The following is a 23,849-nucleotide window of genomic DNA, read 5'->3' as shown; positions in this document are numbered from 1 at the left end:
AAATCGCGGGCTGGTAGCACCAACAGAAAAGTTAGCAGCGCCAGTGCCACTACGGGAAAATATTAGTCTGGAGCCCTGATATAGAGGACCTCATCGTAAATTGTGGGTATTCCGTTGGAAACAGTGGGAACAGTCAAGTCTCTCATATACTGTAAACCATTTATTAGGCTACAATGTAAGTATGCAATTACATTTTATATTCCAAGCCTTCGATATGACATAAAAACAACAAAACATCACAAAACAAATCCTTACTAAACGATAACCATCACCCAACCAATCCAAACATTGTCTGGAACACATTCAAATCAAATTTTATATTTACTGGTCGCGTACACAGTTTAGTAGATGTTATAGCGGGTGCAGCGAAATGCTTGTAAAGCTCTGCCGGCGATGCGTCTTTACAGAGTGATGCATCTTCTCTGATGGTCAGGCTGCTCTGCTCAGTCTTCCATAGGGCCATAAAAGACTGTGCATCCCCACCCAGCAATCAGGAAGTCAATAAGTAATAACCATTCACCTTGGCCGGTTCCACACCATTACACCCGGCCTGTCCTGACGATGACTCAGGAGACACAGCTGAACGATGTCTGCCTGCTGGAGCTACCCACCTCACCGCAATCACGAACAGATTGTAGGGTGAGAGAAAGGGGGAGACAGAGAGAGAGGGGGGAGAGATAGTGGGAAGAAAGCAAAATTAGAGAGAAAGAGAGGGTCAGACAAAAAGTATGGAGGGTCAGACAAAAGAAAGGTAGAGAGGGACTATGTTGACCCAAACAGGAGCAGAGCTGATGATATGATGTAGGAGCGTGGGCAGCCATGTTATAGATAGCATAGAGGCGTCACTCTGATCTTAATGAGAACCCAGGAATCAAAACATCAGCTTTTGTACCGCTGTGTGTGTCATTGTTTCAGGTGATTATTGATGCAATGTGTGTGTGTGTGTGTGTGTGTGTGTGTGTGTGTGTGTGTGTGTGTGTGTGTGTGTGTGTGTGTGTGTGTGTGTGTGTGTGTGTGTGTGTGTGTGTGTGTGTGTGTGTGTGTGTGTGTGTGTGTGTGTGGCACAGTGAACATCATAGCGAGCCGCCAGCGAGACAAAAGCCTCCTGGATCAGCGTGGGATGTGACGGCCACATCTACCGTTTATATCCTTCTCTCCTCTCCTCCCTTTCCCTCTTCTCTTCCTCTCCTCCCTTTCCCTCTTCTCTTCCTCTATCTCCCCCCCTCTTTTCTCATTTCCCTTCCTCCTCTCTTCTATCCTGCCCTCTTCCCCTCCTCTCCTCTGCCTCCCTCTCATTACAACATGGCGTGACCGGTTAAAAGAAACAGTACGTGTGAGAGCCTTAAGAACACTTTGCAGTATCCACAAGAAGGGAGACTGGCCACATGCCGTTCTAGCCCGGCCATTCTGTCCATCCATTACAGTCAATGGTGGGGTGGAGAGACGAGAAACACACACAGGCAATGTCATCCGGAGTGCTTTTAATGTTAGGCCATTAGCATAGTCAATAAGCTCACTTGAGTATCCTGTGCTGCTTACACTACAGTATATTCTCTCCAGCTTCATGGCTCTGTGACTGGGAGGCTAATTCAGCAAGATGCCTAATACAAAAGGAATATTTCAAACTGAGAGTACTTCACATTCTTCGCCGTCGTTGGTTGCGTTGTGTTCAGGCTTTGAAGCTGCTGCCACAGTTTAGTGTCACTGGGTAGATGGCAACTTGGAGCATCAAGGACAATTAATCACTCAAACATACAGTGGGGAGAACAAGTATTTGATACACTGCCGATTTTGCAGGTTTTCCTACTTACAAAGCATGTAGAGGTCTGTAATTTTTATCATAGGTACACTTCAACTGTGAGAGACGGAATCTAAAACAAAAATCCAGAAAATCACATTGTATGATTTTTAAGTAATTAATTTGCATTTTATTGCATGACATAAGTATTTGATACATCAGAAAAGCAGAACTTAATATTTGGTACAGAAACCTTTGTTTGCAATTACAAAGATCATACGTTTCCTGTAGTTATTGACCAGGTTTGCACACACTGCAGCAGGGATTTTGGCCCACTCCTCCATACATACCTTCTCCAGATCCTTCAGGTTTCGGGGCTGTCGGTGGGCAATACGGACGTTCAGCTCCCTCCAAAGATTTTCTATTGGGTTCAGGTCTGGAGACTGGCTAGGCCACTCCAGGACCTTGAGATGCTTCTTACGGAGCCACTCCTTAGTTGCCCTGGCTGTGTGTTTCGGGTCGTTGTCATGCTGGAAGATCCAGCCACGACCCATCTTCAATGCTCTTACTGAGGGAAGGAGGTTTTTGGCCAAGATCTCGCGATACATGGCCCCATCCATCCTCCCCTCAATACGGTGCAGTCGTCCTGTCCCCTTTGCAGAAAAGCATCCCCAAAGAATTATGTTTCCACCTCCATGCTTCACGGTTGGGAGGGTGTTCTTGGGGTTGTACTCAACCTTCTTCTTCCTCCAAACACGGCGAGTGGAGTTTAGACCAAAAAGCTCTATTTTTGTCTCATCAGACCACATGACCTTCTCCCATTCCTCCTCTGGATCATCCAGATGGTCATTGGCAAACTTCAGACGGGCCTGGACATGCGCTGGCTTGAGCAGGGGGACCTTGCGTGCGCTGCAGGATTTCAATCCATGACAGCGTAGTGTGTTACTAATGGTTTTCTTTGAGACTGTGGTCCCAGCTCTCTTCAGGTCATTGACCAGGTCCTGCCGTGTAGTTCTGGGCTGATCCCTCACCTTCCTTATGATCATTGATGCCCCACGAGGTGAGATCTTGCATGGAGCCCCAGACCGAGGGTGATTGACCGTCATCTTGAACATCTTCCATTTTCTAATAATTGCGCCAACAGTTGTTGCCTTCTCACCAAGCTGCTTGCCTATTGTCCTGTAGCCCATCCCAGCCTTGTGCAGGTCTACAATTTTATCCCTGATGTCCTTACACAGCTCTCTGGTCTTGGCCATTGTGGAGAGATTGGAGTCTGTTTGATTGAGTGTGTGTACAGGTGTCTTTTATACACGTAACAAGTTCAAACAGGTGCAGTTAATACAGGTAATGAGTGGAGAACAGGAGGGCTTCTAAAAGAAAAACTAACAGGTCTGTGAGAGCCGGAATTCTTACTGGTTGGTAGGTGATCAAATACTTATGTCACGCAATAAAATGCAATTTAATTACTTAAAAATCATACAATGTGATTTTCTGGATTTTTGTTTTAGATTCCGTCTCTCACAGTTGAAGTGTACCTATGATAAAAATTACAGACGTCTACATGCTTTGGAAGTAGGAAAACCTTCAAAATCGGCAGTGTATCAAATACTTGTTCTCCCCACTGTAACTCCCTGTCATGGACATTTGAGGAAAGGGAGAAAGTGCAAGAGAGAGAGAAAGAGAGAGAAAGAAAGTGCGAGAGAGAGAAAGCTCAGAAAGAAAGAAAAAAGGGGAGAGAGAAAGTGCGAGAGAAAGCTCAGAAAGAAGGGGAAAAGGGGAGAGAGAAAGTGCGAGAGAGAGAGAGAAAGCTCAGAAAGAAAGGAAAAAGGGTAGAGAGAAAGTGCGAGAGAAAGCTCAGAAAGAAGGGGAAAAGGGGAGAGAGAGAGAGAGAGAGAGAGAGAGAGAGAGATAAAGCTCAGAAAGAAGGGGAAAAGGGGAGAGAGAGAGAGAGAGAGAGAGATAAAGCTCAGAAAGAAGGGGAAAAGGGGAGAGAGAGAGAGAGAGAGAGAGAGAGAGAGAGAGAGAGAGAGAGAGAGAGAGAGAGAGAGAGAGAGAGAGAGAGAGAGAGAGAGAGAGAGAGAGAGAGATAAAGCTCAGAAAGAAAGGAAAAAGGGTAGAGAGAAAGTGCGAGAGAGAGAGAAAGCTCAGAAAGAAGGGGAAAAGGGGAGAGAGGGAGAGAGAGAGAGATAAAGCTCAGAAAGAAGGGGAAAAGGGGAGAGAGAGAGAAAGAGAATGCACATAAACAACGGCTTCCAGTATCCCCCTGCAGTCAGTCCACTGTCATACAAAGACAGAGAACATCAATACAAACACACTCAGAGCACTCCCCATTATCAAGTTACATCCTGGTCTCTCTCCACTTACAGACACCTGCTTAGCTGTTGGCCAGCCAGCCCCATCAACATGACACACAAAGAGGGGAAATGGGCCCAGGCACAGATGCTGCACACTGAGGCTTCACATTTCACTCTGATCTAAATCTACAGAGGGGTCAACCTATGCATCAACTGGCCTAGAGAGAGGAGAGGAGAGGAGAGGAGAGGAGAGGAGAGGAGAGGAGAGGAGAGGAGAGGAGAGGAGAGGAGAGGAGAGGAGAGGAGAGGAGAGGAGAGGAGAGGAGAGGAGAGGAGAGGAGAGGAGAGGAGAGGAGAGGTGGGAGGTTCACATCTGATTATAGAAACTAATGACTGGTATTTAAATTAACATACGTGTGTGTGAGTGAGTATGTGTGTGTGCATGAGTGTGCCCGTTTGCGCCACTGTGAAAATGCCAAACTGCCTCATTGGAGAAAAAAGGGGCTTACTCATTGCTCGAAAAAAAGGACAAAGCATTTTAGCCATCCCACAGGGACCGAGAAAAGCCAGGGTGTGTTAATAACAGAGCTTTGTGAAATAAAACCTGCCCCACTAAGAATCATTAGAAAATAGTCTGACTCAGTTTAATTGTAAATCAAGTTTAAGAACTGCCCGGAGAGTCATCACTCAGTGCATCCAATGAATAAAGGAAAAATCCATTATCTGGCAACCATTTTATTCGAAAAAATGTATTCCATAACAAAGGGGGAGGAGCAGGAGGAGGGAGAGAGGGGTGATGTCAAGGGGGGACGGTTGGCCATGCGGCCGCACGGATGGTGAAGGCGTGAGCGCTGTGTGTGAGAGGAAACGTAGACTGGCCCCAGGCAGAACGTTTGGCATGCGCCATCCACTCATCCCCTAAATTCCTTTCTTCTCCTCCTTTCTGTGTTCAGGCCCATGTCTGAACTGGGCCAGCTGGGTGGGAGTTCTGGGTGGGGGGCTGGGTGATAACAGGCTGGGTGGGGGGCTGGGTGATAACAGGCTGCGTGGGGGGCTGGGTGATAACAGGCTGGGTGGGGGGCTGGGTGATAACAGGCTGGGTGGGGGGCTGGGTGATAACAGGCTGGGTGGGGGGCTGGGTGATAACAGGCTGGGTGGGGGGCTGGGTACAATATTAAAGTGTTTCTAATGTTTGTTATACTCCGTGTACACGTAAACAGGAGTAATATTGACCAGTAGCAGGATAAATAGATAGATACTAATGGTAATGTCAATCAATAATCAATGAACAGCAGCGTAGTGGTGGTAATAAATCTAGTCAATAATCATTTTAGCAGCAGCGTAGATGTGAGGGGGAGCAGTAGTTGTTAGCTATTTAACATTCTTATGGCCAGGGGATAGAAGCTGTTTAGGAGTTTGTTCCTTGATGGACCGGTACCGCCTGTCGGACGGGGGCATGGGGAACAGTCCATGTCTCGGGTGGCTGGAGTCTTTGGCAATTTTTCGGGCCTTTCTCAGACACTGCCTGGCATGTACGTCCTGGATGGCTGGGATCTCACCCGCAGTGTAGAGGGCTACAGGGTCAAGGCTGACTGGGTGGGGGGAAGGATCCTCTGGATCCTCATTAGGAACAGACAGACTGTTACCACCAGCATGCCAGCTTGGGGGACAGAGAGCAGGGCAGAGCAGAGGGAAGGATGTAAGGATGGGTTGGCTGCTATTAGGGTGGTCAGGGGCTCTCAGCTCTTCTTTTAATGGAGGAAGGAGTTCACACGGAGCCAGAAAAGCAGTGAACTTCTGATTCCTTCTGGTAATCAGCTTAATATGACTTCGATAGTAAGAATGTCCTCCTATTCATAACACTGACAATTGATGGAGTGAGTGAGCCATTTGCATCAGCTAAGGGGAATGAAGAGAGACATTTACGATGTGTGACGCCTAGCAAAATCCTCAATCTCTGGGTGAGAGTGAATAACTCTTGAACGGTAAACAAGGAGGGGTCTCAGTCCATTAATTGTCAGAGACAAGAAAGAAAGAAAAGTTCTATGTGATTGGTCCCTATGAGGCAGGAGGCTGGGAGGGGAGCGGAGCATGGCACAGAGGCAGGTGGATCATGGGGGAAATTCTGGAGGCAACAACCACAGGCTCTGACGCGTGGCTGCCTGCCTGCCTTCTGATGTGAAATGAAAGTAGCATCACACAGATCTTTTCTTTTTTCCCCTCCTGCCTTTGTATAAAGCTCTGGACTGGCTGAGACTGAATAAACAAGGAGAAGAGGAGTGTAGGGTTCTGCGACAGGCAGCAATCAGACTGGCTTTGTCTTCTGCAGGGGAAAAATGGGTAGTTTAGCAGCCAGTGCTTTACCTGCAATTAAGGCACTAAAAATATAATTGTGTTAAAAGCACCCAGTCTGTCAGCTGCATCTAGGAATAATTTGTTCCTTTGTTGTGGCGCATGGAGGACAAGACAACACATTCCATTATCAGTGATCTCTATACCTCACTGGGCTGTCACACTTTATTGAACAAACAGGGAGCTGTGTAGGATTGGGGCTAAATATATTCACACTACTGCAGAGAATATGCGTATGTCAATCAGAAATAAATGTAGGTTTAGATGTGTTCTTAAAGGGGGTACAAATGCGTGTCACTGTAGTGGGACCATGTAAGGTACGTCCTTTGTACCTTTAGTTATAGGTACATAATTGTACCCTTGCAGTTCATACCTTAACTAAAAGAGACAATAGTGTACCTTAGGGGACAAGATAGTACAGGTAGAAAAGAGTACCTTTGGAAAAGGTCAAAATGTGCCTCTTTAGGGTACCACCAGAGTGACAACGCTGTTTGCTTCTTTAAAGTGGCAAAAATGTATCTCTAAAAAGTTTTGGGGTGTTTTTTTAACACTGTAGGGTGTAAAGTCTTATTTGCATATTTACCAGGGTGCCTTTCAAGTGAATAAGCTGAACCTCGGCAAGACGGAGCTGCTCTTCCTCCCGGGGAAGGACTGCCCGTTCCATGATCTCGCCATCACGGTTGACAACTCCATTGTGTCCTCCTCCCAGAGTGCTAAGAACCTTGGCGTGATCCTGGACAACACCCTGTCGTTCTCAACTAACATCAAGGCGGTGACCCGTTCCTGTAGGTTCATGCTCTACAACATTCGCAGAGTACGACCCTGCCTCACGCAGGAAGCGGCGCAGGTCCTAATCCAGGCACTTGTCATCTCCCGTCTGGATTACTGCATCTCGCTGTTGGCTGGGCTCCCTGCCTGTGCCATTAAACCCCTACAACTCATCCAGAACGCCGCAGCCCGTCTGGTGTTCAACTTTCCCAAGTTCTCTCACGTCACCCCGCTCCTCCGCTCTCTCCACTGGCTTCCAGTTGAAGCTCGCATCCGCTACAAGACCATGGTGCTTGCCTACGGAGCTGTGAGGGGAACGGCACCTCCGTACCTTCAGGCTCTGATCAGGCCCTACACCCAAACAAGGGCACTGCGTTCATCCACCTCTGGCCTGCTCGCCTCCCTACCTCTGAGGAAGTACAGTTCCCGCTCAGCCCAGTCAAAACTGTTCGCTGCTCTGGCACCCCAATGGTGGAACAAACTCCCTCACGACGCCAGGTCAGCGGAGTCAATCACCACCTTCCGGAGACACCTGAAACCCCACCTCTTTAAGGAATACCTAGGATAGGATAAAGTAATCCTTCTAACCCCCCCCCCCCTTAAAAGAGTTAGATGCACTATTGTAAAGTGGTTGTTCCACTGGATATCATAAGGTGAATGCACCAATTTGTAAGTCGCTCTGGATAAGAGCGTCTGCTAAATGACTTAAATGTAATGTAAATGTAATATCAGAGTTACCGGTACCACCCATGACTGCTTTTGCTAGTGACAGAGACATGGTTGTTGCCTTCATGGCTTTCAGTCCTGTAGCCTTCACCAAGTGAGTGCCTAAGTAAATATTTTATCATTGAAATGAAACTCTTTATGACAATACATTACATACAGTACCTGTCACAAGTTTGGACACACCTACTCATTCAAGGGTTTTTCTTTATTTTGACTATTTTCTACATTGTAGAATAATAGTAAAGACATCAAAACAATTAAATAACAAATATGGAATCATGTAGTAACCAAAAAAGTGTTTTTCAACAGGACAATGACCCAACACACCTCCAGGCTGTGTAAGGGCTATTTGACCAAGAAGGAGAGTGATGGAGTGCTGCATCAGATGACCTGGCCTCCACAATCACCCGACCTCAACCCAATTGAGATCGTTTGGGATGATTTGGACCGCAAAGTGAAGGAAAAGAAGCCATCAAGTGTCAGCATATGTGGGAACTCCTTCAAGACTGTTTGAAAAGCAGTCCAGGTGAAGCTGGTTGAGAGAATACCAAGAGTGTCCAACACTGTCATCAACGCAAAGGGTGGCTATTTTTGAGAATATATTTTGATTTGTTTAACACCTTTTTGGTTACTACATGATTCCATGTGTTATTTCATAGTTTTAATGTCTTCACTATTATTCTAAAATGTAGAAAATAGTACAAATAAAGAAAAACCCTGGAATGAGTAGGTGTGTGCAAACTTTTGACTGGTACTGTATATCATAAAGCCATAGTTTGACAGCCTATTTTACCCCAACACTGTGGTCTGAAACTGTTGGTTTGCGGGCCACATCGGGCAAGTCGCATTACGTTGGCTTGCAAATTGATGTTTCCTATTGGAATCCAGCCAGTTAGGATATCCCAAAATTTGAACTTTTAATCACCTGCAACCTGCATTTAGAACAACTGCCAAGATAGGGAACATTTTGTTAGGTTACAGCCTTATTCTAAAATGTATTAAATCGTTTTTTCCCCTCATCAATCTACACACAATACCCCATAAAAAAAAAAATCTGAAATATGACATTTACATAAGTATTCAGAACCTTTACTCAGTACTTTGTTGAAGCACCTTTGGCAGCGATTACAGCCTCAAGTCTTCTTGGGTATGACGCTACAAGCTTGGCACACCTGTATTTGGGGATTTTCTCCCATTCTTCTCTGCAGATCCTCTCAAGCTCTGTCAGGTTGGATGGGGAGCGTTGCTGCACAGCTATTTTCAGGTCTCTCCAGAGATCAAATCAAATCAAAGTTTATTTGTCACGTGCGCCGAATACAACAGGTGTAGACCTTACAGTGAAATGTTTACTTACAGGCTCTAACCAATAGTGCAAAAAAGGTGTTAAGTGAACAATAGGTAAGTAAAGAAATAAAACAACAGTAAAAAGACAGGCTATATATAGTAGCGAGGCTATAAAAGTAGCGAGGCTACATACAGACACTGGTTAGTCAGGCTGATTGAGGTAGTATGTACATGTAGATATGGTTAAAGTGACTATGCATATATGATGAACAGAGAGTAGCAGTAGTGTAAAAGAGGGGTTGGTGGGTGGCGGGAGGCGGGACACAATGGTGGGTTGCAGTGGTGGGTGGCGGGACACAATGCAGACAGCCTGGCTAGCCAATGTGCGGGAGCATTGGTTGGTCGGCCCAATTGAGGTAGTATGTACATGAATGTATAGTTTAAGTGACTATGCATATATGATAAACAGAGAGTAGCAGCAGCGTACAAAGAGGGGTTGGGGTGGCACACAATGCAAATAGTCTGGGTAGCCATTTGATTACCTTTTCAGGAGTCTTATGGCTTGGGGGTAAAACTGTTGAGAAGCCTTTTTGTCCTAGACTTGACACTCCGGTACCGCTTGCCATGCGGTAGTAGAGAGAACAGTCTATGACCGGGGTGGCTGGGGTCTTTGACAATTTTAGGGCCTTCCTCTGACACCGCCTGGTGTAGAGGTCCTGGATGGCAGGCAGCTTAGCCCCAGTGATGTACTGGGCCGTACGCACTACCCTTTGTAGTGCCTTGCGGTCAGAGGCCGAGCAATTGCCATACCAGGCAGTAATGCAACCAGTCAGGATGCTCTCGATGTTGCAGCTGTAGAACCTTTTGAGGATCTCAGGACCCATGCCAAATCTTTTTAGTTTCCTGAGGGGGAATAGGTTTTGTTGTGCCCTCTTCACGACTGTCTTGGTGTGTTTGGACCATTCTAGTTTGTTGTTGATGTGGACACCAAGGAACTTGAAGCTCTCAACCTGCTCCTCTACAGCCCCGTCGATGAGAATGGGGGCGTGCTCGGTCCTCTTTTTCCTGTAGTCCACAATCATCTCCTTAGTCTTGGTTACGTTGAGGGATAGGTTGTTATTCTGGCACCACACGGCCAGGTCTCTAACCTCCTCCCTATAGGCTGTCTCGTCGTTGTCTGTGATCAGGCCTACCACTGTTGTGTCGTCTGCAAACTTAATGATGGTGTTGGAGTCGTGCCTGGCCATGCCATGCAGTCGTGGGTGAACAGGGAGTACAGGAGGGGACTGAGCACGCACCCCTGTGGAGCTCCAGTGTTGAGGATCAGCGTGGCAGATGTGTTGCCACCTACCCTTACCACCTGGGGGCGGCCCATCAGGAAGTCCAGGATCCAGTTGCAGAGGGAGGTGTTTAGTCCCAGGATCCTTAGCTTAGTGATGAGCTTTGAGGGTACTATGGTGTTGAATGCTGAGCTGTAGTCAATGAATAGCATTCTCACATAAGTGTTCCTTTTGTCCAGGTGGGAAAGGGCAGTGTGGAGTGCAATAGAGATAGCATCATCTGTGGATCTGTTTGGGCGGTATGCAAATTGGAGTGGGTCTAGGGTTTCTGGGATAATGGTGTTGATGTGAGCCATTACCTACCTTTCAAAGCACTTCATGGCTACGGATGTGAGTGCTACGGGTCTGTAGTCATTTAGGCAGGTTGCCTTTGTGTTCTTGGGCACAGAGACTATGGTGGTCTGCTTGAAACATGTTGGTATTACAGACTCAATCAGGGACATGTTGAAAATGTCAGTGAAGACACCTGCCAGTTGGTCAGCACATGCCCGGGGATGTTCGATCGGGTTCATGTCCGGGCCCTGGTTGGGCCACTCAAGGACATTCAGAGACTTGTCCCGAAGCCACTCCTGCGTTGTCTTGGCTGTGTGCTTAGGGTCGTTGTCCTGATGGAAGGTGAACCTTTGCCCCAGTTTGAGGTCCTGAGTGCTCTGGAGCAGGTTTCCATTAAGGATCTCTCTGTACTTTGCACCGTTCATCTTTGCCTTGATCCTGACTAGTCTCTCAGTCCTTGCCGTTGTAAAACATCCCCACAGCATGATGCTGCTACCATGTTTCACCGTAAGGATGGTGCCAGGTTTCCTCCAGACGTGACGCTTGGCATTCAGGCCAAAGCGTTTAATCTTGGTTTCATCAGACCAGAGAATCTTGTTTCTCATGGTCTAAGAGTCTTTAGGTGCCTTTTGGCAAACTCCAAGTGGGCTGTCATGTGCCTTTTACTGAGGAGTGGCCTGATTGGTGGAGTGCTGCAGAGATGGTTGTCCTTCTAGAAGGTTCTCCCATCTGCACAGAGGAACTCTAGAGTTCTGTCAGAGTGACCATCGGGTTCTTGGTCAAATCAAATCAAATTGTATTGGTCACATACACATGGTTAGCAGATGTTAATGTGAATGTAGCGAAATGCGATTGCTTCTAGTTCCAACAGTGCAGTAATATCTAACAAGTAATCTAACAATTACACAACAACTACCTAATACACACAAATATAAAGGGATGGAATAAGAATGTGTACATATAAATATATGGATGAGCTATGACCGAGCGGCATAGGCAAGATGCAATAGATGGTATAAAATACAGTATATACATATGAGATGAGTAATGTAAGATATGTAAACATTATTAAAGTGGCATTATTAAAGTGACAAGTGGTCCATTTATTAAAGTGGCCAATGATTTCGAGTCTGTATGTAGGCAGCAGCCTCTTTGTGTTAGTGATGGCTGTTTAACTGTCTGATGGCCTTGAGATAGAAGCTGTTTTTCAGTCTCTCGGTCCCAGCTTTGATACACCTGTATTGAACTCCCCTATGGATAGGGGGGTGCTCCCTCTGCTGTTTCCTGAAATCCACGATCATCTCCTTTGTTGACGTTGAGTGAGAGGTTGTTTTCCTGACACCACACTCCGAGTGCCCTCACCTACTCCCTGTAGGCTGTCTCGTCGCTGTTGGTAATCAAGCCCACTACTGTTGTGTCGTCTGCAGTCATGGGTGAACAGGGCGTACAGGAGGGGGCTGAGCACCCACCCTTGTGGGGCCCCGGTATTGAGGATCAGCGAAGTGGAGATGTTTCCTACCTTCACCCCCTGAGGGCAGCCCGTCAGAAAGTCCAGGACCCAATTGCACAGGGTGGGGTTGAGACCCAGGGCCTCAAGCTTAATGATGAGCTTGGAGGGAACTATGGTGTTGAATGCTGAGCTGGAGTCAATGAACAGCATTCTTACATAAGTATTCCTCTTGCCCAGATGAGATAGGGCAGTGTGCAGTGTGATGGCGATTGCATCGTCTGTGGACCTATTGGGGCGGTATGCAAATTGAAGTGGGTCTAGGGTGTCAGGTAAGGTGGAGGTGATATGATCCTTGACTAATCTCTCAAAGCAATTCATGATGACAGAAGTGAGTGCTACGGAGCAATAGTCATTTAGTTCAGTTATCTTTGCCTTCTTGGGTACAGGAACAAGGGTGGCCATCTTGAAGCATATAGGGAGAGCAGACTGAGATAGTGAGAGATTGACTATGACACGTTTAAATGTCTTACTCACATCGGCCACAGAGAAGGAGAGGGGGGGCCCACAGTCCTTGGTAGCGGGCCGCGTCGGTGGCACTGGATTTTCCTCAAAGCGGGCAAAGAAGGTGTTTAGCTTGTCTGGAAGCAAGAAGTCGGTGTCCGTGACGTGGCTGGTTTTCTTTTTGTAGTTTGTGATTGCCTGTAGACCCTGCTACATACGTCTCGTGTCTGAGCCGTTGAATTTCGACATTTCGCTTGTTTGATTGCCTTGCGGAGGGAATAACTACACTGTTTATATTCTACCATATTCCCAGTCATCTTTCCATGGTTAAATGCGGTGGTTCGCACTTTCAGTTTTGCGCGGATGTCGCCATCTATCCACGGTTTCTGGTTAGGGTAGATTTTAATAGTCGCAGTGGGTACAACATCTCCAGTGCACTTCCTTATAAACTCTCTCACCGAATCAGCGTATAAATCGATGTTATTCTCTGAGGCTGCCCGGAACATTCCCAGTACGCGTGATCAAAACAATCTTGAAGCGTGGATTCCGATTGGTCAGACCAGCATTGAATAGTTCTTGTCACGGGAACATCCCGATTGAGTTTCTGCTTATAGGACAGTAGGAGCTAAATGGAGTTTTCGGATTTTCCGAACGGGAGGGCGGGGGAGGGCCTTGTATGCATCGCCGAAGTTAGAGTAGCAGTGATCCCATGCATTGCCCGCACGAGTGCGTCAATCAATATGCTGATAGAATTTAGGTAGCCTTGTTCTCAAATTTGCTTTGTTAAAATCCCCAGCTACAATAAATGCAGCCTCAGGATATATGGTTTCCAGTTTGCATAGAGTCCAGTGAAGTTCCTTGAGGGCCGTCGTGGTATCGGCTTGTGGGGGGATATGGTCACCTCCCTGACCTGGTTGATGGGCCAAACTGAGCAATCGCGGGAGAAGGGCCCTTCTCCCGCGATTGCTCAGTTTGGCCCATCAACCAGGTGGGTTCCAAACTTCTTTCATTTAAGAATGATGGAAGCCACTGTGTTCTTGGGGACCTTCAGTCCTGCAGAAATGTTTTAGTACCCTAAAAACCTGTTTTCTCTTTTTCCTTATGGGGTATTGTGAGTAGATGAGGATTTTATTTTATTTTATCCATTTTAGAATAAGGCTGTAACGTAACAAAATGTGGAAAAAGTCAAGGGGTCTGAATACTTTCCGAAGGCACTGTACCGCTGACGGTACATTATCTCTATTTTTATCTTTTTGTACCCCCTGGAACAATAGTGTACCCTAAATATTACTATTCTCCATCCCTAACCCCTGACCGATAAACAGAATACAGAAATCCAAAACCCAAGAACAGTGACTAAAGCATCTAAATCTTTTATGGACACTGACAGCAATAATATTCTGTATCTGGAAAATAATTAATCTTATAAACATTGCTGGTTGAACTATTGTTCTTTGGTTTCTCTGTGAAGGCACAAAGCTTGTGTACTTTTCAGATCTCAAAGCACTACACTCTCCTACTGCACTCCACCATCTCAGTGGTCCAATCCAAACTGTATAATGATGCTGAAGTTCCTGTAATGGCCGTCATTTGTTCGCCCAAGGAGTAGCAGTCCTAGTGTGAGACAGGAGAGGAGTAGCAGTCCTAGTGTGAGACAGGAGAGGAGTAGCAGTCCTAGTGTGAAACAGGAGAGGAGTAGCAGTCCTAGTGTGAGACAGGAGAGGGGTAGCAGTCCTAGTGTGAGACAGGAGAGGGGTAGCAGTCCTAGTGTGAGACAGGAGAGGGGTAGCAGTCCTAGTGTGAGACAGGAGAGGAGTAGCAGTCCTAATGTGAGACAGGAGAGGAGTAGCAGTCCTAGTGTGAGACAGGAGAGGGGTAGCAGTCCTAGTGTGAGACAGGAGAGGAGTAGCAGTCCTAGTGTGAGACAGGAGGAGTAGCAGTCCTAGTGTGAGACAGGAGAGGAGTAGCAGTCCTAGTGTGAGACAGGAGAGGAGTAGCAGTCCTAGTGTGAGACAGGAGAGGAGTAGCAGTCCTAGTGTGAGACAGGAGAGGGGGGGGCGGGGGTGAAGAAAGAGAGGGGGGAGAGAGAGAGAGAGAGAGAGAGAGAGAGAGAGGGGAGAAAAAAACAGACAGAATGAGGAGAGAAAGAGGAGAGGGGTTTAGAGGAAGAGTGAGGGTTTGAGAGAGAGAGACAGAGAGAGAGAGAGCGAGAGAGAAAGAGATTATTTCCCAGGATGGGTTCTCTCCAGAGCCAGCCCAACACTTCCTCAGACAGTAATATCATGCAAAATGGTCCAGCTGTGCTTTCATCTCCTAATTTCATTACAGTGAGCAGGTAGAGATCAGGGATTGCATTATCCTCCCCTGTAATTGAATTCACAGGCAGCCTCTCCGCTGCACGGCGCCTGACACATTCTTTGCATCTCCAAAGAAACGTCAGATCAGGAAAAAAAGAGGAGAGAGGCATCGCTTCCCTTCTGTGCTCCAGACACATCTCTGAGTCTCCTCTAAATGCATATTTTTCTTCCCATAATTCATCTTGAGCAACAAATGCATTATTAGAGAAGCAGAGAGAGAGCGTCACTCTCATGGGAAGAGAGAGAGCGTTTTCATGTGCTGCCAATGCTCCAGATTCGCATATTCATATGCATATACTATATAGACTGACAGTGTAGAATAACCCTCTGTCAAGGAGATGCAGAAACATCTCAAATATGCTATGTTTAGTATTTCATAACCTTGCGCTGGGGCGATGTAGGACAACTGGTGAGTTTATGTGCTCTCACCATTATTTTGGACATGATGACAGCTGAATCTGCAGCGAGGAGGGTGATGAAAAATGAATGTCAAAGTGCCAGGCAGGCCGTAACTCACACACACATACACAGACATAGATACATCACACACACACACACACACACACACACACACACACACACACACACACACACACACACACACACACACACACACACACACACACACACACACACACACACACACACACACACACACACACACACACACACACACACTGTGTTGTGACCTGAGTGGTTGTGACAAGCCTGCCAGGCGGAACAGGCCAGGGTAGGCTAGGATAGGGAAGGGTGGGGCAGGGTAAGGCAGGGTAGGCCAGGGTAAGGCAGGGGGGGGGGGGGGGGGGTAGGTTAGGGCAGAGTAGGGCAGGGTAGGGCGGGGTAAGACAGGGTAAGGCAGGGTAGGCCAGAGTAAGGCAGGGTAGGCCAGGGTAAGGCAGGGTAGAGGAGGGTAGGGCAGGGTAAGGCAGGGTAGGCCAGGGTAAGGCAGGGTAGGCTAGGGTAAGGCAGGGGGGGTAGGGTAGGGCAGAGTAAGGCAGGGTAGGGCGGGGTAAGGCAGGGAAGGGTAGGGTAGGGCAGAGAAAGGCATGGTAGGCTAGGGTAAGGCAGGGGAGGGTAGGGTAGGGCAGGGTAAGGCAGGGTAGGCCAGAGTAATGCCAGGGTAGGCCAGGGTATGGCAGGGTAGGCTAGGGTAGGGCAGGGTAGGCCAGGGTAAGGCAGGGTAGGCCAGAGTAATTCCAGGGTAGGGCAGGGTAAGGCAGGGTAGGCCGGGGTTGGCCAGGGTAAGGCAGGGTAGGTCAGGGTAAGGCAGGGTATGCCAGGGTAGGCCAGGGTAAGGCAGGGTAGGCCAGGGTAAGGCAGGGTAAGGCAGGGTAGGGGAGGGTAGGGGGGAATAGGATGGAGCTCCAGATCCAGACCACAACGTGAGGCAGAGAGGAAGGACAGATGATTGAACATGCCACATACAGTACAGTTGTGGCCAAAAGTTTTGAGAATGACACAAATATTAATTTCCACAAAGTCTGCTGCTTCAGTGTCTTTAAATATTTTTGTCAGATGTTACTATGGAATACTGAAGTATAATTTTAAGCATTTCATAAGTGTCAAAGGCTTTTATTGACAATTACATGAAGTTGATGCAAAGAGTCAATATTTGCAGTGTTGACCCCTTCTTTTTCAAGACCTCGGCAATCCGCCCTGGGATGCTGTTAATTAACTTCTGGGCCACATCCTGACTGATGGCAGCCCATTCTTGCATAATCAATGCTTGGAGTTTGTCAGAATTTGTGGGATTTTGTTTGTACACCCACCTCTTAAGGATTGACCACAAGTTCTCAATGGGATTAAGGTCTGGGGAGTTTCGTGGCCAGGGACCCAAAATATCGATGTTTTGTTCCCCGAGCCACTTAGTTATCAATTTTGCTTTATGGCAAGGTGCTCCATCATGCTGGAAAAGGCCGTGTTTGTCACCAAACTGTTCCTGGATGGTTGGGAGAAGTTGCTCTCGGAGGATGTGTTGGTACCATTCTTTATTCATGGCTGTGTTCTTAGGCAAAATTGTGAGTGAGTCCACTCCCTTGGCTGAGAAGCAACCCCACACATGAATGGTCTCAGGATGCTTTACTGTTGGCGCTCACCTTGTCTTCTCCGGACAAGCTTTTTTCCGGGTGCCCCAAACAATCGGAAAGAGGATTCATCAGAGAAAATGACTTTATCCCAGTCCAATCCTGTACCTTTTGCAGCATATCAGTCTGTCCCTGGTGTTTTTCCTGGAGAGAAGTGGCTTCTTTGCTGCCCTTCTTGACACCAGGCCATCCTCCAAAAGTCTTCACCTCACTGTGCGTGTAGATGCACTCACACCTGCCTGCTGCCATTCCTGAGCAAGCTCTGTACTGGTGGTGCCCCGATCCCGCAGCTGAATCAACTTTAGGAGACGGTCCTGGCGCTTGCTGGACTTTCTTGAGCACCCTGAAGCCTTCTTCACAACAATTGAACCACTCTCCTTGAAGTTCTTGATGATCTGATAAATGGTTGATTTAGGTGCAATCTTACTGGCAGCAATATCCTTGCCTGTGAAGCCCTTTTTATACAAAGCAATGATGACGGCACGTGTTTCCTTGCAGGTAACCATGGTTGACAGAGGAAGAACAATGATTGCAAGCACCCCCCTCCTTTTGAAGCTTCCGGTATGTTATTCAAACTCAATCAGCATGACAGAGTGATCTCCAGCCTTGTTCTTGTCAACACTCACACCTGTGTTAACGAGAGAATCACTGACATGATGTCAGCTGGTCCTTTTGTGGCAGGGCTGAAATGCAGTGGATTTTTTTTGTTGAGATTCAGTTCATTTGCATGGCAAAGAAGGACTTTGCAGTTAATTGCAATTCATCTGATCACTCTTCATAACATTCTGGAGTATATGCAAATTGCCATCATACAAACTGAGGCAGCAGACTTTGGGAAAATTAATATTTGTGTCATTCTCAAAACTTTTGGCCACGACTGTACACAGTATTCAGACGCCTACTAGCTGTCACACTTGGAGGAAGTGAGAAGGGTGTAATTGCGGCCTGCAATTCGGGGCGTTCTTGCATGTGGGCATTTCTGCATCCAGTACAGCAGGTGGCGTTAATGCACGTTAACGTTGGATGCCAGCCGCCCACAGAAGAAGGGGCAGGAGCGACAACGGTAGCTAGCTAGCTGTGCACTGGTACACAGTGTTCCTCTTCCCCGCCTGTCGGGCACTGTTTTCCCATAGTACTGTTAAATACGTCTGGTGTTTGGCAGGTGCCAGTGAAGGACACTGTGTGCTAGCTTAGCCAGCTAGTCCAGTATACAGCAGGTGGGAGGCGGGGATGACACCATCTGCTAGCTAGCTAACTAGCATGCTAGCTAGCCAGTACAGAGTGTCCCTAACTAGCAAGCTAGCTAGTTAGCTAACACAAGGTGTCGCCCCAGCCTCCTGCCTGCTGTGCTAGTGGGAGGCGGGGATGACATTGTCCTGTCGGGCATAATTTTTTCCGGTACGCGGGAGGCGGGAACCTCTGGTACGTGGGCATTCCTGCACATGCAGGAATGCCCTGAACTGCGGGCTGCAGTTGCACACTATTAGAGAAAGTAGTAGCTTTAAGAGAACGACACATCACTACAATGCATTACAATGGGAGGCTTGTTTGGGTATGAAGAGTGGGTAGGACAGGGAAGGGTGTGTGGTGGTAAGGGGGGTTTGAGGAATGGGTTAGGGAAAGATGGAACGATGGGGGAGTGGAGAGTGTGGCAGGGAAGGAAGCATGGGACATAGACCATTCCTCCTGACTCCTGTTCATGACTGACTCAATGCAGAAAGGAGAGACTGACTCGGTGTCCTGCCTCTCATTCAACATTCATGATAGCCTCTCTCTGGCTGTGCTGATGCTGTACTGGGCTGAATGCTGCTCTCCCTCCCTGCATCTTAATCCACACTGAGCTCCCCTCTCCCTGGGACACTGAGCTAGCTCTTCCCATCTCCCTGGCCTAGTTTAGGCTGCTGCCACTGGGCTGCTCTGAGGGCTGTTTGGAGGGTCAGTGCTAATCGCTGGTTTACATATGTCCCGTCCAGTGGCATCACAGCGCTGCAGCTAACAGGGGAGGAGAGCATTCAGCTGGGCCCTGTCCCAACGCAGCGCAGTCCCCTCTCTCCCTCTCTCCACTCAACGACCAGCTGCCAGGGACAGAACCTGAATTTGAATAACGCCTGCAGTGTGTGTGTGTGTGTGTGTGTGTGTGTGTGTGTGTGTGTGTGTGTGTGTGTGTGTGTGTGTGTGTGTGTGTGTGTGTGTGTGTGTGTGTGTACTGGATATGGAACAGGGACAGGGGATGTTATAAAAATTGGTGACATGGAGCAAGAGTGAACGAACAAGAGAGAGATCCGCATTGGATCAAAAGTAATTATTCACAACAGGAGGCTGCAGAGTTAATTCAACCAATCAGAGCAAAGGTGGGGGATGGGAAGAGAGAGAGAGACTGAGGGAGAGGGAGAGAGAGAGGGAAATACGGAGGGAGAGAGAAACCATGTTTAAAGGAATCACTTCAAAGCTACACTTCTTCTAGCCTTTCGTTACATAGCACACTCCAGAAAGACCATCCTATAAATTAAAACGGTAATGACCATGGGTAAAACACCCTGACCTCTGCATTCAGGATGTTAACAGTGCAGTCATAGCAGGTTAATGAGGAAGTGGTGATTCCACACCAGGAGCTAACTTTATTACACCGATCAGTTCTAAAATGGCTGACATTTCACCAGTGCTTTTGTCCTGGACATAATACTAATGTCTTCACTGCTAGCATAACAAGTCAGGTCAATTGTCTGAGGGGAAGCTCTCTATGCGTCTGCTCTAGGAATATGTAACTGCTTTCCAGTCACCAACATACATATGAAGTGACAGAATATTGACATTTTGTACTGACATTGAAAGACAACACGGGCTGGCACTAAGTGATCCATGTGTGTACGTGCATGTGCATCATATGAGTGTGTACATGCACGCCGCATGTGTGGCTGCATATGCATGTTCGTATGCATGTACAGTACCAGTCAAAAGTTTGGATTCACCTACTCATTCAATGGTTTTTCTATATTTTTACTATTTTGTACATTGTAAAATAATAGTGAAGACGTCAAAACTATGAAATAACACAATGAATCATGTAGTAATCAAAATAGTGTTTAACAAATCAAAATATATTTTATATTTGAGATTCTCCAAAGTAGCCACCCTTTGCCTTGATGAGAGCATTGTACACTCTTGGCATTCTCTAAACCAGCTTCATGCGGTAGTCACCTGGAATGCTTTTCAACTAACAGGTGTCCCCTGTTAAAAGTTAATTTGTGGAATTTCTTTCCTTCTGTACTCTGGAGCGATCCCGCTCCAGAGTACAGGCCTCGGTGTAACGCACATTCCTTTGACGATCCAACAGGTCCCAGACGTGCTCAATGGAATTCAGATCCGGGCTCTTCGCTGGCCATGGCAGAACACTGACATTCCTGTCTTGCAGGAAATCATGTACAGAACGAGTAGTATGGCTGATGGCACTGTCATGCTGGAGGGTAATGTCAGTATGAGCCTGCAGGAAGGGTACCACATAAGGGAGGAGGATGTCTTCCCTGTAACGTACAGCGTTGAGATTGCTTGCAATGACAAGCTCAGTCTGATGATGCTGTGACACACCGCTCCAGACCATGACAGACCCTCCACCTCCAAATCGATCCCGCTCCAGAGTACAGGCCTCGGTGTAACGCTCATTCCTTTGACGATAAACGCGAATCCGACCATCACCCCTGGTGAGACAAAACCGCTACTCGTCAGTGAAGAGCACTTTTTGCCAGTCCTATCTGGTCCAGTGACGGTGGGTTTGTGCCCATAGGCGACGTTGTTGCTGGTGATGTCTGGTGAGGACCTGCCTTACAACAGGCCTACAAGCCCTCAGTCCAGCCTCTCTCAGCCTATTGCTGACAGTCTGAGCACTGATGGAGGGATTGTGTGTTCCTGGTGTAACTCAGGCAGTTGTTGTTGCCATCCTGTACCTGTCCCGCAGGTGTGATGTTCGGATGCACCGATCCTGTGCAGGTGTTGTTACATGTGGTCTGCCACTGCGAGGACGATCAGCTGTCCGTCCTGTCTCCCTGTAGCGCTGTCTTAGGCGTCTCACAGTACGGACATTGCAATTTATTGCCCTGGCCACATCTGCAGTCCTCATGCCTCCTTGCAGCATGCCTAAGGCACATTCACGCAGATGAGCAGGGACCCTGGGCATCTTTCTTTTGGTGTTTTTCAGAGTCAGTAGAAAGGCCTCTTTAGTGTCCTAAGTTTTCATAACTGTGACCTTAATTGCCTACCGTCTGTAAGCTGTTAGTGTCTTAACGACCGTTCCACAGGTGCATATACATAAAATTGCGCCGGATCAGAAGCCAGACGTTTTACGTGCCCGCAACCGATTGTTTTTTTGTTTGTTTATAACTTATGTTTTTACTAATTTTGTATATAATGTTGCTGCTACCGTCTCTTATGACCGAAAATAACTTATAGACATCAGGACTGCAATTACTCACCAAGGACTAGCAGAATCCTTTTTCTTCTTTCACGACTCTGACGAGCCCGAGGCGGAGGATATGCGGCTTCTTCGGGAACAGTCCCCGACCCCCGTGATCTGCTTGAAGAGGAGGTGGAGAAAGAGAGGCCGGAGAGCGGGCTGCCTTCTGAGAATTCGGAGGCGATCAAATAAACCCCCACTTCCCTCAATTCTGCTAGCAAACATGCAATCTTTGGACAATAAAATCAATGAGTTACGGGGAAGATGAAACTACTAACGGGACATTAAAAACTGTAACATCTTATGATTCACAGAGTCGTGGCTGAACGACGACAATATCAACATACACCTGGCTGGTTATACGATGTACCGGCAGGATAGGAAAGCGACGTCTGGCAAGACAAGGGGCAGTGGACTATGTATTTTTGTAAATAACAGCTGGTGCACTATATCTAAGGAAGTCTCGAGCTATTGCTCGCCTGAGGTTGAATATATCATGATAAGCTGTAGACCACACTATCTACAGAGAGAGTTCTCATATATATTCAACGTAGCTGTTTACATACCACCTCAGTCAGAGACTGGCACTAAGATAGCATTGAATGAGCTGTATTCCACCATAAGCAAACAATAAAACGCTCACCCAGAGGCGGCGCTCCTAGTAGCCGGGGACTTTAATGCAGGGAAACTTAAATTAGTTTTACCAAATCTCTATCAGCATTTTAAATGTGCAACCAGAGGGAAAAGAACTGTGGACCAACTATACTCCACACACAGAGACGCATACAAAGCACTCCCTCGCCCTCCTTTTGGAAAATATGACCAAATTTCCATCCTCCTGATTCCTGCTTACAAGCAAAAATGAAAGCAGGAAGCACCAGTGACTAGATCAATAAAAAAAGTAGTCAGATGAAGCAGATGCTAAGCTACCGGACTGTTTTGCTAGCACAGACTGGAATATGTTTCGTGATTCCTCCAATGGCATTGAGGAGTACACCACATCTGTCATTGTCTTCATCAATAAGTGCATCGATGACGTCGTCTACATTGTGACCGTACGTACATACCCCAACCAGAAGCCATCGATTACAGGCAGCATCCGCACTGAGCTAAAGGCTAGAGCTGCCACTTTCAAGGAGCGGGACTCTAACCCGGAAGCTTATAAGAAATCCCGCTATGCCCTCCGACGAACCATCAAACAGGCAAACCGTCAATACAGGACTAAAATCGAGTCATACTACACCAGCTGCCCTGTGACACAAGCCTACCAGACAAGCTAAACTACTTCTATGCTCGCTTCGAGGCAAATAACACTGAAACATGCATGAGAGCACCAGCTGTACCGGAAGACTGTGTGATCACGCTCTCCGCAGCCGATATGAGTAAGACCTTTAGACAGGTCAACATTCAGGCCTAAGGGCCAGACGGATTACCAGGACATGTACTGCAAGCATACGCTGACCAACTAGCAAGTGTCTTCACTGACATTTTCAACCTCTCCCTGTCATAGTCTGTAATATCAACATGTTTCAAGCAGACCACCATAGTGCCTGTGCCCAAGAACACTAAGGTAACCTGCTTAAATGACTACCGACCCGTAGAACTCACGTCTGTAGCCATGAAGTGCTTTGAAAGCCTGGTCATGGCTCACATCAACACCATCATCCCAGAAACCCTAGACCCACTCCCATTTGCATACCGCCCCAACAGATCCACAGATGCAACCTGTATTGCACTCCACACTGCCCTTTCCCAGCTGGACAAAAGAAACACCTATGTGAGAATGCTATTCATTGACTACAGCTCAGCATTCAACACCACAGTGCCCTCAAAGCTCATCAATAAGCTAAGGACTCTGAGACTAAACACCTCCCTCTGCAACTGGATCCTGGACTTCCTGACGGGCCGCCCCCGTGTGGTAAGGGTAGGTAACAACACATCTGCCCTGCTGATCCTCAACACAGGGGCCCCTCAGGGGTGCGTGCTCAGTCCCCTCCTGTACTCCCTGTTCACTCATGACTGCACGGCCAGGCACGACTCCAATACCATCATCATTTGCCGATGACACAACAGTGTCACCGACAACAACGAGACAGCCTATAGGGAGGAGGTCAGAGACCTGGCCATGTGGTGCCAGGACAACAACCTCTCCCTCAACGTGATCAAGACAAAGGAGATGATTGTGGACTACAGGGAAAAGAGGACCGAGCACGCCCCCATTCTCATCGACGGAGC

General features: G+C 47.5%; 1 protein-coding gene across 5 annotated transcripts in view; it reads right to left on the bottom strand.

The window, feature by feature from the left end:
* Positions 1–23,849, bottom strand: part of LOC139556354 (mitochondrial peptide methionine sulfoxide reductase-like) — a 108,798-nt gene that overhangs the window by 64,475 nt on the left and 20,474 nt on the right. The window contains exon 2 of one of the 5 annotated variants that reach the window (XM_071370228.1): positions 521–603. The exons of 3 other annotated variants lie outside the window; for them this stretch is intronic. The gene's annotated coding sequence lies outside the window, so the exon portion shown is untranslated. Of the gene's footprint in view, positions 1–520; positions 604–21,633; positions 21,729–23,849 lie in introns of those variants that run through there. One more of the 5 variants, XM_071370231.1, reaches the window with a different exon arrangement.

The sequence above is a fragment of the Salvelinus alpinus genome, chromosome 27 (genome assembly GCF_045679555.1).
Source record: "Salvelinus alpinus chromosome 27, SLU_Salpinus.1, whole genome shotgun sequence".
NCBI classification, from domain to species: domain Eukaryota; kingdom Metazoa; phylum Chordata; class Actinopteri; order Salmoniformes; family Salmonidae; genus Salvelinus; species Salvelinus alpinus.
The sequence above is the reverse complement of the archived record's forward strand: the minus strand, read 5'-3'. Positions and strand labels throughout refer to the sequence as shown.